This window comes from Engystomops pustulosus, chromosome 7 (genome assembly GCF_040894005.1).
Source record: "Engystomops pustulosus chromosome 7, aEngPut4.maternal, whole genome shotgun sequence".
In the NCBI taxonomy this organism is placed as follows: domain Eukaryota; kingdom Metazoa; phylum Chordata; class Amphibia; order Anura; family Leptodactylidae; genus Engystomops; species Engystomops pustulosus.
In genome coordinates this window covers 138,911,646-138,925,294 of record NC_092417.1, presented here as the reverse complement: position 1 = coordinate 138,925,294, position 13,649 = coordinate 138,911,646, and the positions used below count along the sequence as shown (strand labels likewise).

General features: G+C 45.6%; 10 non-coding genes across 10 annotated transcripts; all 10 read right to left on the bottom strand.

The window, feature by feature from the left end:
- Positions 1-756: 756 nt before the first annotated feature.
- Positions 757-838, bottom strand: TRNAS-UGA (transfer RNA serine (anticodon UGA)). Its single transcript has one exon. It is a non-coding gene; the product is annotated as a tRNA-Ser (tRNA).
- Positions 839-1,124: 286 nt separating this feature from the next.
- TRNAQ-UUG (transfer RNA glutamine (anticodon UUG)) lies at positions 1,125-1,196 on the bottom strand. The gene has a single exon. It is a non-coding gene; the product is annotated as a tRNA-Gln (tRNA).
- A 1,021-nt stretch (positions 1,197-2,217) lies between these two features.
- Positions 2,218-2,299, bottom strand: TRNAS-UGA (transfer RNA serine (anticodon UGA)). Its single transcript has one exon. It is a non-coding gene; the product is annotated as a tRNA-Ser (tRNA).
- Positions 2,300-2,585: 286 nt separating this feature from the next.
- Positions 2,586-2,657, bottom strand: TRNAQ-UUG (transfer RNA glutamine (anticodon UUG)). Its single transcript has one exon. It is a non-coding gene; the product is annotated as a tRNA-Gln (tRNA).
- Positions 2,658-3,678: 1,021 nt separating this feature from the next.
- On the bottom strand, positions 3,679-3,762 carry TRNAS-UGA (transfer RNA serine (anticodon UGA)). Its single transcript has one exon. It is a non-coding gene; the product is annotated as a tRNA-Ser (tRNA).
- A 283-nt stretch (positions 3,763-4,045) lies between these two features.
- TRNAQ-UUG (transfer RNA glutamine (anticodon UUG)) lies at positions 4,046-4,117 on the bottom strand. The gene has a single exon. It is a non-coding gene; the product is annotated as a tRNA-Gln (tRNA).
- Positions 4,118-5,138: 1,021 nt separating this feature from the next.
- TRNAS-UGA (transfer RNA serine (anticodon UGA)) lies at positions 5,139-5,220 on the bottom strand. Its single transcript has one exon. It is a non-coding gene; the product is annotated as a tRNA-Ser (tRNA).
- A 286-nt stretch (positions 5,221-5,506) lies between these two features.
- On the bottom strand, positions 5,507-5,578 carry TRNAQ-UUG (transfer RNA glutamine (anticodon UUG)). Its single transcript has one exon. It is a non-coding gene; the product is annotated as a tRNA-Gln (tRNA).
- Positions 5,579-6,599: 1,021 nt separating this feature from the next.
- TRNAS-UGA (transfer RNA serine (anticodon UGA)) lies at positions 6,600-6,681 on the bottom strand. The gene has a single exon. It is a non-coding gene; the product is annotated as a tRNA-Ser (tRNA).
- Positions 6,682-6,967: 286 nt separating this feature from the next.
- Positions 6,968-7,039, bottom strand: TRNAQ-UUG (transfer RNA glutamine (anticodon UUG)). Its single transcript has one exon. It is a non-coding gene; the product is annotated as a tRNA-Gln (tRNA).
- Between the last annotated feature and the right edge of the window lie 6,610 nt (positions 7,040-13,649).

Here is a 13,649-nt window from a genome sequence, read left to right as displayed (position 1 = left end):
GTCCATTTTTCACAGGACATGTTCATCCCAGCCCTTCTGTGTCATTGGACAATCAACTTCTAGATCTTTCAAACTGCTCCTGAGTTACCTCTCAATATTTCGCTAAACTTTTAGAATACCACCCCCAGCTTTTGGAACCTTAAACCTCTGAGATGGCAGGCAAAAGCATAGTTGCCAGAAAAGTTTATGGCCCAGTTGGAGAACAATATGAAAGTGGTGGGAGGTAACTGTCTTCTTCAATTGCAAGGGGTGAAGGGAATTGTCTTATGTGTTCACAGTAGCTTCCTGTCAAGAAAGAAGGGGAACAAAAGCCACACAAAATGATGAAATGTTTAAGGACATGAAATCAGAAAACATGTTTCAATTTCAAACAATTAACATTTGGAAAAGCTTATTTTTCACTAGGATGACCAATTTTGTAAAAATCTTGTTCTATAGGCTTTCTAAAGGTGCTGTGGTCATACGACAAGGGTTGTCTTAAAATCATCTCCGAATCTGTCTTATAATCACATTACTGTATCCTTTGCCTGGTAATGGGGTAGAAATTAAAAAAGACCCCTAAAGCTATATACAGGCAGACATTTAAAGCTTATCATTCGGAAGGCGCTACACATTTTGCAAGTCAAAAGCTACTTCATAGCTTTTTGCAAAAGGGATTGTACTTTCTCATCTCTGGAAACTTGCACGCTGGACAGAGGGGTTCAAAGAGAAAGATTTAGTCTAGCAATGCTATGCTCTAAGGACAGAAAACTTAGACGTAGTCGGCAGGATTTGAACCTGCACGGGGAGACCCCAATGGATTTCAAGTCCATCGCCTTAACCACTCGGCCACGACTACTACATGCAGGAAGCCAGATGCATGGGTTTCATTCCCTTTGCTACACAGCTTAACATCCTAGATCAGGGTTGATTGTTCCCCAAGCACTCTGTTTGAATGGGAGTCTTCTGGCTGCACTAAGAAGTAAACTGATGGTTTCATTGGGAAAACCATAGACGTGCAGAAGAGTGTCCCTTTTGAACCTTTTATCAGCATGTTTGGGGTCATGAAATAAAGGTCTTGATTTTTAACTCAATCTCTGCCCCAAAAGTCATGAAAACAATCTTTGGCTGAAGGAATTTCTTAAAGGTTCCACCGAGATTTGAACTCGGATCGCTGGATTCAAAGTCCAGAGTGCTAACCGTTACACCATGGAACCTTACTGTCTGTGGGCATGGGGAGGCATTAGTTCCATGACAAGCCTTGGCAACGCAATGACCTTGATCAAATTGCGTATGATGTTGGAAACAGGGTGAGTACTGCTGTCCAAAACAACAGAGATCACACGATGGTAGCTTATATGGGTTTCCTGCCGGGAAGGAAAAAAATCATAGCGTCCAAATCATAGGGTTTTGCAATGTAACCGCTTTTCTAATATAATGTTATCAAAAATGTCGACATTTGACATAACTCTTCTTTAGTATGTCCATTTTTCACAGGACATGTTCATCCCAGCCCTTCTGTGTCATTGGACAATCAACTTCTAGATCTTTCAAACTGCTCCTGAGTTACCTCTCAATATTTCGCTAAACTTTTAGAATACCACCCCCAGCTTTTGGAACCTTAAACCTCTGAGATGGCAGGCAAAAGCATAGTTGCCAGAAAAGTTTATGGCCCAGTTGGAGAACAATATGAAAGTGGTGGGAGGTAACTGTCTTCTTCAATTGCAAGGGGTGAAGGGAATTGTCTTATGTGTATACAGTACCTTCCTGTCAAGAAAGAAGGGGAACAAAAGCCACACAAAATGATGAAATGTTTAAGGACATGAAATCAGAAAACATGTTTCAATTTCAAACAATTAACATTTGGAAAAGCTTATTTTTCACTAGGATGACCAATTTTGTAAAAATCTTGTTCTATAGGCTTTCTAAAGGTGCTGTGGTCATACGACAAGGGTTGTCTTAAAATCATCTCCGAATCTGTCTTATAATCACATTACTGTATCCTTTGCCTGGTAATGGGGTAGAAATTAAAAAAGACCCCTAAAGCTATATACAGGCAGACATTTAAAGCTTATCATTCGGAAGGCGCTACACATTTTGCAAGTCAAAAGCTACTTCATAGCTTTTTGCAAAAGGGATTGTACTTTCTCATCTCTGGAAACTTGCACGCTGGACAGAGGGGTTCAAAGAGAAAGATTTAGTCTAGCAATGCTATGCTCTAAGGACAGAAAACTTAGACTTAGTCGGCAGGATTTGAACCTGCGCGGGGAGACCCCAATGGATTTCAAGTCCATCGCCTTAACCACTCGGCCACGACTACTACATGCAGGAAGCCAGATGCATGGGTTTCATTCCCTTTGCTACACAGCTTAACATCCTAGATCAGGGTTGATTGTTCCCCAAGCACTCTGTTTGAATGGGAGTCTTCTGGCTGCACTAAGAAGTAAACTGATGGTTTCATTGGGAAAACCATAGACGTGCAGAAGAGTGTCCCTTTTGAACCTTTTATCAGCATGTTTGGGGTCATGAAATAAAGGTCTTGATTTTTAACTCAATCTCTGCCCCAAAAGTCATGAAAACAATCTTTGGCTGAAGGAATTTTTTAAAGGTTCCACCGAGATTTGAACTCGGATCGCTGGATTCAAAGTCCAGAGTGCTAACCGTTACACCATGGAACCTTACAGTCTGTGGGCACGGGGAGGCATTAGTTCCATGACAAGCCTTGGCAACGCGATGACCTTGATCAAATTGCGTATGATGTTGGAAACAGGGTGAGTACTGCTGTCCAAAACAACAGAGATCACACGATGGTAGCTTATATGGGTTTCCTGCCGGGAAGGAAAAAAATCATAGCGTCCAAATCATAGGGTTTTGCAATGTAACCGCTTTTCTAATATAATGTTATCAAAAATGTCAACATTTGATATGACTCTTCTTTAGTATGTCCATTTTTCACAGGACATGTTCATCCCAGCCCTTCTGTGTCATTGGACAATCAACTTCTAGATCTTTCAAACTGCTCCTGAGTTACCTCTCAATATTTCGCTAAACTTTTAGAATACCACCCCCAGCTTTTGGAACCTTAAACCTCTGAGATGGCAGGCAAAAGCATAGTTGCCAGAAAAGTTTATGGCCCAGTTGGAGAACAATATGAAAGTGGTGGGAGGTAACTGTCTTCTTCAATTGCAAGGGGTGAAGGGAATTGTCTTATGTGTTCACAGTAGCTTCCTGTCAAGAAAGAAGGGGAACAAAAGCCACACAAAATGATGAAATGTTTAAGGACATGAAATCAGAAAACATGTTTCAATTTCAAACAATTAACATTTGGAAAAGCTTATTTTTCACTAGGACGACCAATTTTGTAAAAATCTTGTTCTATAGGCTTTCTAAAGGTGCTGTGGTCATACGACAAGGGTTGTCTTAAAATCATCTCCGAATCTGTCTTATAATCACATTACTGTATCCTTTGCCTGGTAATGGGGTAGAAATTAAAAAAGACCCCTAAAGCTATATACAGGCAGACATTTTAAGCTTATCATTCGGAAGGCGCTACACATTTTGCAAGTCAAAAGCTACTTCATAGCTTTTTGCAAAAGGGATTGTACTTTCTCATCTCTGGAAACTTGCACGCTGGACAGAGGGGCTCAAAGAGAAAGATTTAGTCTAGCAATGCTATGCTCTAAGGACAGAAAACTTAGACGTAGTCGGCAGGATTTGAACCTGCGCGGGGAGACCCCAATGGATTTCAAGTCCATCGCCTTAACCACTCGGCCCAGCTACTACATGCAGGAATTCAGATGCATGGGTTTCATTCCCTTTGCTACACAGCTTAACATCCTAGATCAGGGTTGATTGTTCCCCAAGCACTCTGTTTGAATGGGAGTCTTCTGGCTGCACTAAGAAGTAAACTGATGGTTTCATTGGGAAAACCATAGACGTGCAGAAGAGTGTCCCTTTTGAACCTTTTATCAGCATGTTTGGGGTCATGAAATAAAGGTCTTGATTTTGAACTCAATCTCTGCCCCAAAAGTCATGAAAACAATCTTTGGCTGAAGGAATTTCTTAAAAGTTCCACCGAGATTTGAACTCGGATCGCTGGATTCAAAGTCCAGAGTGCTAACCGTTACACCATGGAACCTTACAGTTTGTGGGCACGGGGAGGCATTAGTTCTATGACAAGCCTTGGCAACGCAATGACCTTGATCAAATTGCGTATGATGTTGGAAACAGGGTGAGTACTGCTGTCCAAAACAACAGAGATCACACGATGGTAGCTTATATGGGTTTCCTGCCGGGAAGGAAAAAAATCATAGCGTCCAAATCATAGGGTTTTGCAATGTAACCGCTTTTCTAATATAATGTTATCAAAAATGTCGACATTTGACATAACTCTTCTTTAGTATGTCCATTTTTCACAGGACATGTTCATCCCAGCCCTTCTGTGTCATTGGACAATCAACTTCTAGATCTTTCAAACTGCTCCTGAGTTACCTCTCAATATTTCGCTAAACTTTTAGAATACCACCCCCAGCTTTTGGAACCTTAAACCTCTGAGATGGCAGGCAAAAGCATAGTTGCCAGAAAAGTTTATGGCCCAGTTGGAGAACAATATGAAAGTGGTGGGAGGTAACTGTCTTCTTCAATTGCAAGGGGTGAAGGGAATTGTCTTATGTGTATACAGTACCTTCCTGTCAAGAAAGAAGGGGAACAAAAGCCACACAAAATGATGAAATGTTTAAGGACATGAAATCAGAAAACATGTTTCAATTTCAAACAATTAACATTTGGAAAAGCTTATTTTTCACTAGGATGACCAATTTTGTAAAAATCTTGTTCTATAGGCTTTCTAAAGGTGCTGTGGTCATACGACAAGGGTTGTCTTAAAATCATCTCCGAATCTGTCTTATAATCACATTACTGTATCCTTTGCCTGGTAATGGGGTAGAAATTAAAAAAGACCCCTAAAGCTATATACAGGCAGACATTTAAAGCTTATCATTCGGAAGGCGCTACACATTTTGCAAGTCAAAAGCTACTTCATAGCTTTTTGCAAAAGGGATTGTACTTTCTCATCTCTGGAAACTTGCACGCTGGACAGAGGGGTTCAAAGAGAAAGATTTAGTCTAGCAATGCTATGCTCTAAGGACAGAATACTTAGACGTAGTCAGCAGGATTTGAACCTGCGCGGGGAGACCCCAATGGATTTCAAGTCCATCGCCTTAACCACTCGGCCACGACTACTACATGCAGGAAGCCAGATGCATGGGTTTCATTCCCTTTGCTACACAGCTTAACATCCTAGATCAGGGTTGATTGTTCCCCAAGCACTCTGTTTGAATGGGAGTCTTCTGGCTGCACTAAGAAGTAAACTGATGGTTTCATTGGGAAAACCATAGACGTGCAGAAGAGTGTCCCTTTTGAACCTTTTATCAGCATGTTTGGGGTCATGAAATAAAGGTCTTGATTTTTAACTCAATCTCTGCCCCAAAAGTCATGAAAACAATCTTTGGCTGAAGGAATTTCTTAAAGGTTCCACCGAGATTTGAACTCGGATTGCTGGATTCAAAGGCCAGAGTGCTAACCGTTACACCATGGAACCTTACAGTCTGTGGGCACGGGGAGGCATTAGTTCCATGACAAGCCTTGGCAACGCGATGAACTTGATCAAATTGCGTATGATGTTGGAAACAGGGTGAGTACTGCTGTCCAAAACAACAGAGATCACACGATGGTAGCTTATATGGGTTTCCTGCCGGGAAGGAAAAAAATCATAGCGTCCAAATCATAGGGTTTTGCAATGTAACCGCTTTTCTAATATAATGTTATCAAAAATGTCAACATTTGACATGACTCTTCTTTAGTATGTCCATTTTTCACAGGACATGTTCATCCCAGCCCTTCTGTGTCATTGGACAATCAACTTCTAGATCTTTCAAACTGCTCCTGAGTTACCTCTCAATATTTCGCTAAACTTTTAGAATACCACCCCCAGCTTTTGGAACCTTAAACCTCTGAGATGGCAGGCAAAAGCATAGTTGCCAGAAAAGTTTATGGTCCAGTTGGAGAACAATATGAAAGTGGTGGGAGGTAACTGTCTTCTTCAATTGCAAGGGGTGAAGGGAATTGTCTTATGTGTTCACAGTAGCTTCCTGTCAAGAAAGAAGGGGAACAAAAGCCACACAAAATGATGAAATGTTTAAGGACATGAAATCAGAAAACATGTTTCAATTTCAAACAATTAACATTTGGAAAAGCTTATTTTTCACTAGGACGACCAATTTTGTAAAAATCTTGTTCTATAGGCTTTCTAAAGGTGCTGTGGTCATACGACAAGGGTTGTCTTAAAATCATCTCCGAATCTGTCTTATAATCACATTACTGTATCCTTTGCCTGGTAATGGGGTAGAAATTAAAAAAGACCCCTAAAGCTATATACAGGCAGACATTTAAAGCTTATCATTCGGAAGGCGCTACACATTTTGCAAGTCAAAAGCTACTTCATAGCTTTTTGCAAAAGGGATTGTACTTTCTCATCTCTGGAAACTTGCACGCTGGACAGAGGGGTTCAAAGAGAAAGATTTAGTCTAGCAATGCTATGCTCTAAGGACAGAAAACTTAGACGTAGTCGGCAGGATTTGAACCTGCGCGGGGAGACCCCAATGGATTTCAAGTCCATCGCCTTAACCACTCGGCCACGACTACTACATGCAGGAAGCCAGATGCATGGGTTTCATTCCCTTTGCTACACAGCTTAACATCCTAGATCAGGGTTGATTGTTCCCCAAGCACTCTGTTTGAATGGGAGTCTTCTGGCTGCACTAAGAAGTAAACTGATGGTTTCATTGGGAAAACCATAGACGTGCAGAAGAGTGTCCCTTTTGAACCTTTTATCAGCATGTTTGGGGTCATGAAATAAAGGTCTTGATTTTGAACTCAATCTCTGCCCCAAAAGTCATGAAAACAATCTTTGGCTGAAGGAATTTCTTAAAAGTTCCACCGAGATTTGAACTCGGATCGCTGGATTCAAAGTCCAGAGTGCTAACCGTTACACCATGGAACCTTACAGTTTGTGGGCACGGGGAGGCATTAGTTCCATGACAAGCCTTGGCAACGCGATGACCTTGATCAAATTGCGTATGATGTTGGAAACAGGGTGAGTACTGCTGTCCAAAACAACAGAGATCACACGATGGTAGCTTATATGGGTTTCCTGCCGGGAAGGAAAAAAATCATAGCGTCCAAATCATAGGGTTTTGCAATGTAACCGCTTTTCTAATATAATGTTATCAAAAATGTCGACATTTGACATAACTCTTCTTTAGTATGTCCATTTTTCACAGGACATGTTCATCCCAGCCCTTCTGTGTCATTGGACAATCAACTTCTAGATCTTTCAAACTGCTCCTGAGTTACCTCTCAATATTTCGCTAAACTTTTAGAATACCACTAGAGATGAGCGAACACTAAAATGCTCGGGTACTCGTTATTCGAGACGAACTTTTCCCGATGCTCGAGTGCTCGTCTCGAATAACGAACCCCATTGAAGTCAATGGGAGACTCGAGCATTTTTCAAGGGGACCAAGGCTCTGCACAGGGAAGCTTGGCCAAACACCTGGGAACCTCAGAAAAGGATGGAAACACCACGGAAATGGACCGGAAACAGCAGGGGCAGCATGCATGGATGCCTCTGAGGCTGCCTAATCGCACCATTATGCCAAAATTATGGGCAACAGCATGGCCATGACAGAGTGACAGAATGAAGCTAGATAGCATCTAAAACATCCAATAATTGACCCTGACACTATAGGGGACGGCATGCAGAGGCAGCGGCAGCAGCGGCAGGCTAGAGAGTGGCATGGCGACATACCCTAAATGGACTCAGGCTTCAAACCAATGGGTGGCAGAGAGGAACCAAAGGAGGTGAGCAAGAAGCGCTCAAATAATATCGCTACATGATAAAAGTTTGCCAGTATATTTTGTGGATTACACAGCAGGGTGGCGACAAAGTTAACATGGAAGCCATGAAAACAACCCCAAATTCTGCCTGACACAGCTCGTTTGATAAGGGGACCATGTATGCTTACAGTTCATGCCAGTCGCTGCACTTGCTGCCAGTCTCCTTTCGAATAGTTTAAAATAATAATAACCCTCATCCATAAAGCTCTGTATAATGCTGCACCCCCCTACCTCTCCTCTCTTATCTCAGTCTATCGCCCAACCCGTGCTCTTAGATCCGCCAGTGATCTTAGATTAACCTCTACCCTAGTGCGGACCTCCCACTCGCGTCTCCAAGACTTCTCTAGAGCTGCACCAATTCTATGGAATGCTCTGCCCCGGACTATCAGACTAATACCTAACCTCCAAAGTTTCAAACGTGCTCTTAAAACCCATTTCTTTAGGCAAGCCTATAACACTCATTAACTGCATGAAGTTTTAACTCTTCTACTAACCCGTCCTGTGTCGTCCTCCCATCTGTTATCCAGCAACCAACAGGCACCAGACTTCTCTGCAGTCCCATTCACCCTGGACCTGGTATATAAGATGACGGCTGAGTGTTTCAAGCGACAGCAATTCCATTTATTATATTTTTTTCTATTCCCTAAGAAGAATGGCTTGACCATTAAATATTCTTTTACCTCGTGTTACCCCATCATCTTCATAAACCGTAAGCTCTGGCGAGCAGGGACCTCACTCCTGTTGTTCCATACAAATGTTGTGCTCTGTTACATTACATTTGTATTTGTTTCCTATGATTTGTAAAGCGCTGCAGAATATGATGACGCTATATAAATAAAGATTATTATTATTATGGAGGCAGTGAACTAGTAGTAGATTAAAGGTGCTGCAACTATGTTAGTTGGATCTTGTGATGGAGCTGGCGCTCTGCAGCCAGGCGAGCTTTCGCCAATCCAAGCCCCTGTTTCTAGGCTACTCCCCAAACAGCACTTCTAAGAACCTTTTGTATAAGATCAAGTGTAGTAGCGTTCTTATAAGTTTAGGATATGCCGGGTGAGGGGAATGTAAACAGATGCGCAAGAAGCGCTGAAATAATATCCCTAAATGGTAAAAGTTTGCCAGTATATTTTGTGGATTACACAGCAGGGTGGCGACAAAGTTAACAACTTTGATGTGGAATGCCCTGTAATAGCTCTTGGGCGGTGTGCCTTTTATCGCCTAGGCTCAGCAGTTTCAGCACCGCCTGCTGTCGCTTAGCGACGGCACTGCTGCTGTGCCTAGAGCTACCGACTGATGGCGCCATGCCCACGGATGGTAATTCGGAGGAGGAGGAGGTGGAGGAGGGGTGGGAGGAGGTATAGTAGGCCTTTGAGACCTGGACCGAGGTAGGCCCCGCAATTCTCTGCGTCGCCAGTATATGAGCAGCCCCAGGGTCAGACTCGGTCCCAGCCTGCACCAAGTTAAGTGTAGTAGCGTTCTTATAAGTTTGGGATATGGCGGGTGAGGGGAATGTAAACAGATGCGCAAGAAGCGCATGATGCGCATGGAGCTGGCGCTCCGCTGCCAGGCGAGCTTTCGCCAATCCAAGCCCCTGTCTCTAGGCTACTCCCCAAACAGCACTTCTAAGAACCTTTTGTATAAGATCAAGTGTAGTAGCGTTCTTATAAGTTTAGGATATGCCGGGTGAGGGGAATGTAAACAGATGCGCAAGAAGCGCTGAAATAATATCCCTAAATGGTAAAAGTTTGCCAGTATATTTTGTGGATAACACAGCAGGGTGGCGACAAAGTTAACAACTTTGATGTGGAATCCATGAAAACAACCCAAATTTCTGCCTGACACACCTCGTTTGATAAAGGGACGATGTATGGAGGCAGCTATATGGACGACTTTTGGAGGTAGCAATGGAGACAACGTGTGGAGGCTGCTATGGAGACAATTTAATTTGGATAGTGCCTGTATGTGGCAGTCCCAAACATTTTTCAAACCAGAGGAGCAGGTAGGTGGCCCTCCAGTAAAATGGAATAGATTGAGTGCCTGTATGTGGCAGTCCCAAAAATGTTTCAAACCAGAGGAGCAGGTAGGTGGCCCTCCAGTAAAATGGAATAGATTGAGTGCCTGTATGTGGCAGTCCCAAAAATTCTTCAAACCAGAGGAGCAGGTAGGTGGCCCTCCAGTAAAATGGAATAGATTGAGTGCCTGTATGTGGCAGTCCCAAAAATGTTTCAAACCAGAGGAGCAGGTAGGTGGCCCTCCAGTAAAATGGAATAGATTGAGTGCCTGTATGTGGCAGTCCCAAAAATGTTTCAAACCAGAGGAGCAGGTAGGTGGCCCTCCAGTAAAATGGAATAGATTGAGTGCCTGTATGTGGCAGTCCCAAAAATTCTTCAAACCAGAGGAGCAGGTAGGTGGCCCTCCAGTAAAATGGAATAGATTGAGTGCCTGTATGTGGCAGTCCCAAAAATGTTTCAAACCAGAGGAGCAGGTAGGTGGCCCTCCAGTAAAATGGAATAGATTGAGTGCCTGTATGTGGCAGTCCCAAAAATTGTTCAAACCAGAGGAGCAGGTAGGTGGCCCTGCAGTAAAATGGAATAGATTGAGTGCCTGTATGTGGCAGTCCCAAAAATGTTTCAAACCAGAGGAGCAGGTAGGTGGCCCTCCAGTAAAATGGAATAGATTGAGTGCCTGTATGTGGCAGTCCCAAAAATTTTTTAAAACAGAGGACCGGGTAGGTGGCCCTCCAGAAAAATGGAATAGATTGAGTGCCTGTATGTGGCACTCACAAAAATTGTTTCAAACAGAGGACCGGGTAGGTGGCCCTCCAGAAAAATTAAATGCATGAAGTACTATAGCAAGAGCCAGTGGGCCCTGTCAAAAAATAGCCATTTTCCTCTGCTTTACTGTACAAAGAGGAGGAGAAGGAGGAAAATGAGGAGGAGGAGGAGGAGTGGATCAATTATTCAGGTTGAGCTTCCTTCACCTGGTGGAGATTGGAAATTCTGAGAAATCCAGCCTTTATTCATTTTAATAAGCGTCAGCCTGTCAGCGCTGTCAGTCGACAGGCGTGTACGCTTATCGGTGATGATGCCACCAGCTGCACTGAAAACCCGCTCGGACAAGACGCTAGCGGCAGGGCAGGCAAGAACCTCCAAGGCGTACAGCGCCAGTTCGTGCCACATGTCCAGCTTTGAAACCCAGTAGTTGTAGGGAGCTGTGTGATCATTTAGGACGATGGTATGGTCAGCTACGTACTCCCTCACCATCTTTCTGTAAAGATCAGCCCTACTCTGCCGAGACTGGGGACAGGTGACAGTGTCTTGCTGGGGTGACATAAAGCTGGCAAAAGCCTTGTAAAGCGTACCCTTGCCAGTGCTGGACAAGCTGCCTGCTCGCCTACTCTCCCTCGCTACTTGTCCCGCAGAACTACGCACTCTGCCGCTAGCGCTGTCAGAAGGGAAATACTGTTTCAGCTTGTGCACTAGGGCCTGCTGGTATTCATGCATTCTCACACTCCTTTCCTCTGCAGGGATGAGAGTGGAAAGATTTTGCTTGTACCGTGGGTCCAGGAGAGTGAACACCCAGTAATCGGTGCTGGAATAAATTCTTTGAACGCGAGGGTCACGGGATAGGCAGCCTAGCATGAAATCTGCCATATGCGCCAGAGTACCAACGCGTAAGAATTCACTCCCCTCACTGGCCTGACTGTCCATTTCCTCCTCCTCTAACTCCTCTTCTTCTGCCCATAAACGCTGAACAGTGAAGGACTCAACAATGGTCCCCTCTTGTGTCTCGCCAACATTCTCCTCCTCTTCCTCCTCATCCTCCTCCACCTCCACCTCCTCCGATATGCGCTGAGAAACAGACCTCAGGGTGCTTTGGCTATCAACAAGGGAATATTCTTCCCCCGTCTCTTGTGACGAGCGCAAAGCTTCTGACTTCATGCTGACCAGAGAGTTTTTCAACAGGCCAAGCAGCGGGATTTTGAGGCTGATGATGGCGGCTTCGCCACTGACCATCTGTGTTGACTCCTCAAAGTTACTCAGCACCTGACAGATATCAGACATCCACGTCCACTCCTCATTGTAGACTTGAGGAAGCTGACTGACCTGACTACCAGTTCTGGTGGAAGTTGACATCTGGCAGTCTACAATCGCTCTGCGCTGCTGGTAAACTCTGGATAACATGGTCAGTGTTGAATTCCACCTCGTGGGCACGTCGCACAACAGTCGGTGAGCGGGCAGTTGGAGGCGGCGCTGCGCTGCCCTGAGAGTGGCAGCATCTGGGCTGGACTTCCTGAAATGCGCACAGATGCGGCGCACCTTCGTGAGCAAATCAGACAGATTGGGGTATGTCTTGAGGAAACGCTGCACTATCAGATTTAACACATGGGCCAGGCATGGCACATGTGTCAGTTTGCCGAGTTGCAGAGCCGCCACCAGGTTACGGCCGTTGTCACACGCAACCATTCCCGGCTTGAGGTTCAGCGGTGCCAGCCACAGATCAGTCTGCGCCGTGATGCCCTGTAATAGCTCTTGGGCGGTGTGCCTTTTGTCGCCTAGGCTCAGCAGTTTGAGCACCGCCTGCTGTCGCTTAGCGACGGCACTGCTGCTGTGCCTAGAGCTACCGACTGATGGCGCCGTGCCCACGGATGGTAGTTCGGAGGAGGAGGTGGAGGAGGGGTGGGAGGAGGAGGAGGCATAGTAGGCCTGAAACACCTGGACCGAGGTAGGCCCCGCAATCCTCGGCGTCGGCAGTATATGAGCAGCCCCAGGGTCAGACTCGGTCCCAGCCTCCACCAAGTTAACCCAATGTGCCGTCAGCGATATATAGTGGCCCTGCCCGGCAGCACTCGTCCACGTGTCCGTGGTCAGGTGGACCTTGTCAGAAACGGCGTTGGTCAGGGCACGGATGATGTTGTCTGACACGTGCTGGTGCAGGGCTGGGACGGCACATCGGGAAAAGTAGTGGCGGCTGGGGACCGAATACCGAGGGGCGGCCGCCGCCATGAGGTTGCGAAAGGCCTCGGTCTCTACTAGCATATAGGGCAGCATCTCCAGGCTAAGCAATCTGGAGATGTGCACATTAAGGGCTTGGGCGTGCGGGTGGGTTGCACTATATTTGCGTTTCCGCTCCAGCGTCTTGGGATATGTAGAGCTGAACGCTGGTGGATGCTGTGGAGGATCGTGGAGGCGACGATGGGGTTTTTGTGCCAGGGTCCTGGGCAGGGGGCTGACTAGCAGCTGACACAGGGGAAGGAGCAGTGGTGTGCACGGCCGGAGGTGAACGGGCTTGTTGCCACTGAGTGGGGTGCTTAGCATTCATATGCCTGCGCATACTGGTGGTAGTTAAGCTAGTAGTGGTGGAACCCCTGCTGAGCCTGGTTTGGCAAATGTTGCACACCACAGTCCATCGGTCATCCGGTGTTTCCTTAAAGAACCTCCACACTTCTGAAGATCTAGCCCTCGCCGCAAGAGCCCTCACCACGGGAGCTTCACTAGTTGACAGTGGCGCTGATGCACCAGCTCTGGCCCTGCCTCTCCGTCTGGCCCCACCACTGCCTCTTCCAACCTGTTCAGGTCGAGGACTCTCCTCCGTCTCAGAAGCACTGTGTTCACCCGGCCTCTCAACCCAGCTTGGGTCTGTCACCTCATCATCCTCCGATCCCTCAGTCTGCTCCCCCCTCGGACTTCCTGCCCTGACAACAACTTCCCCAC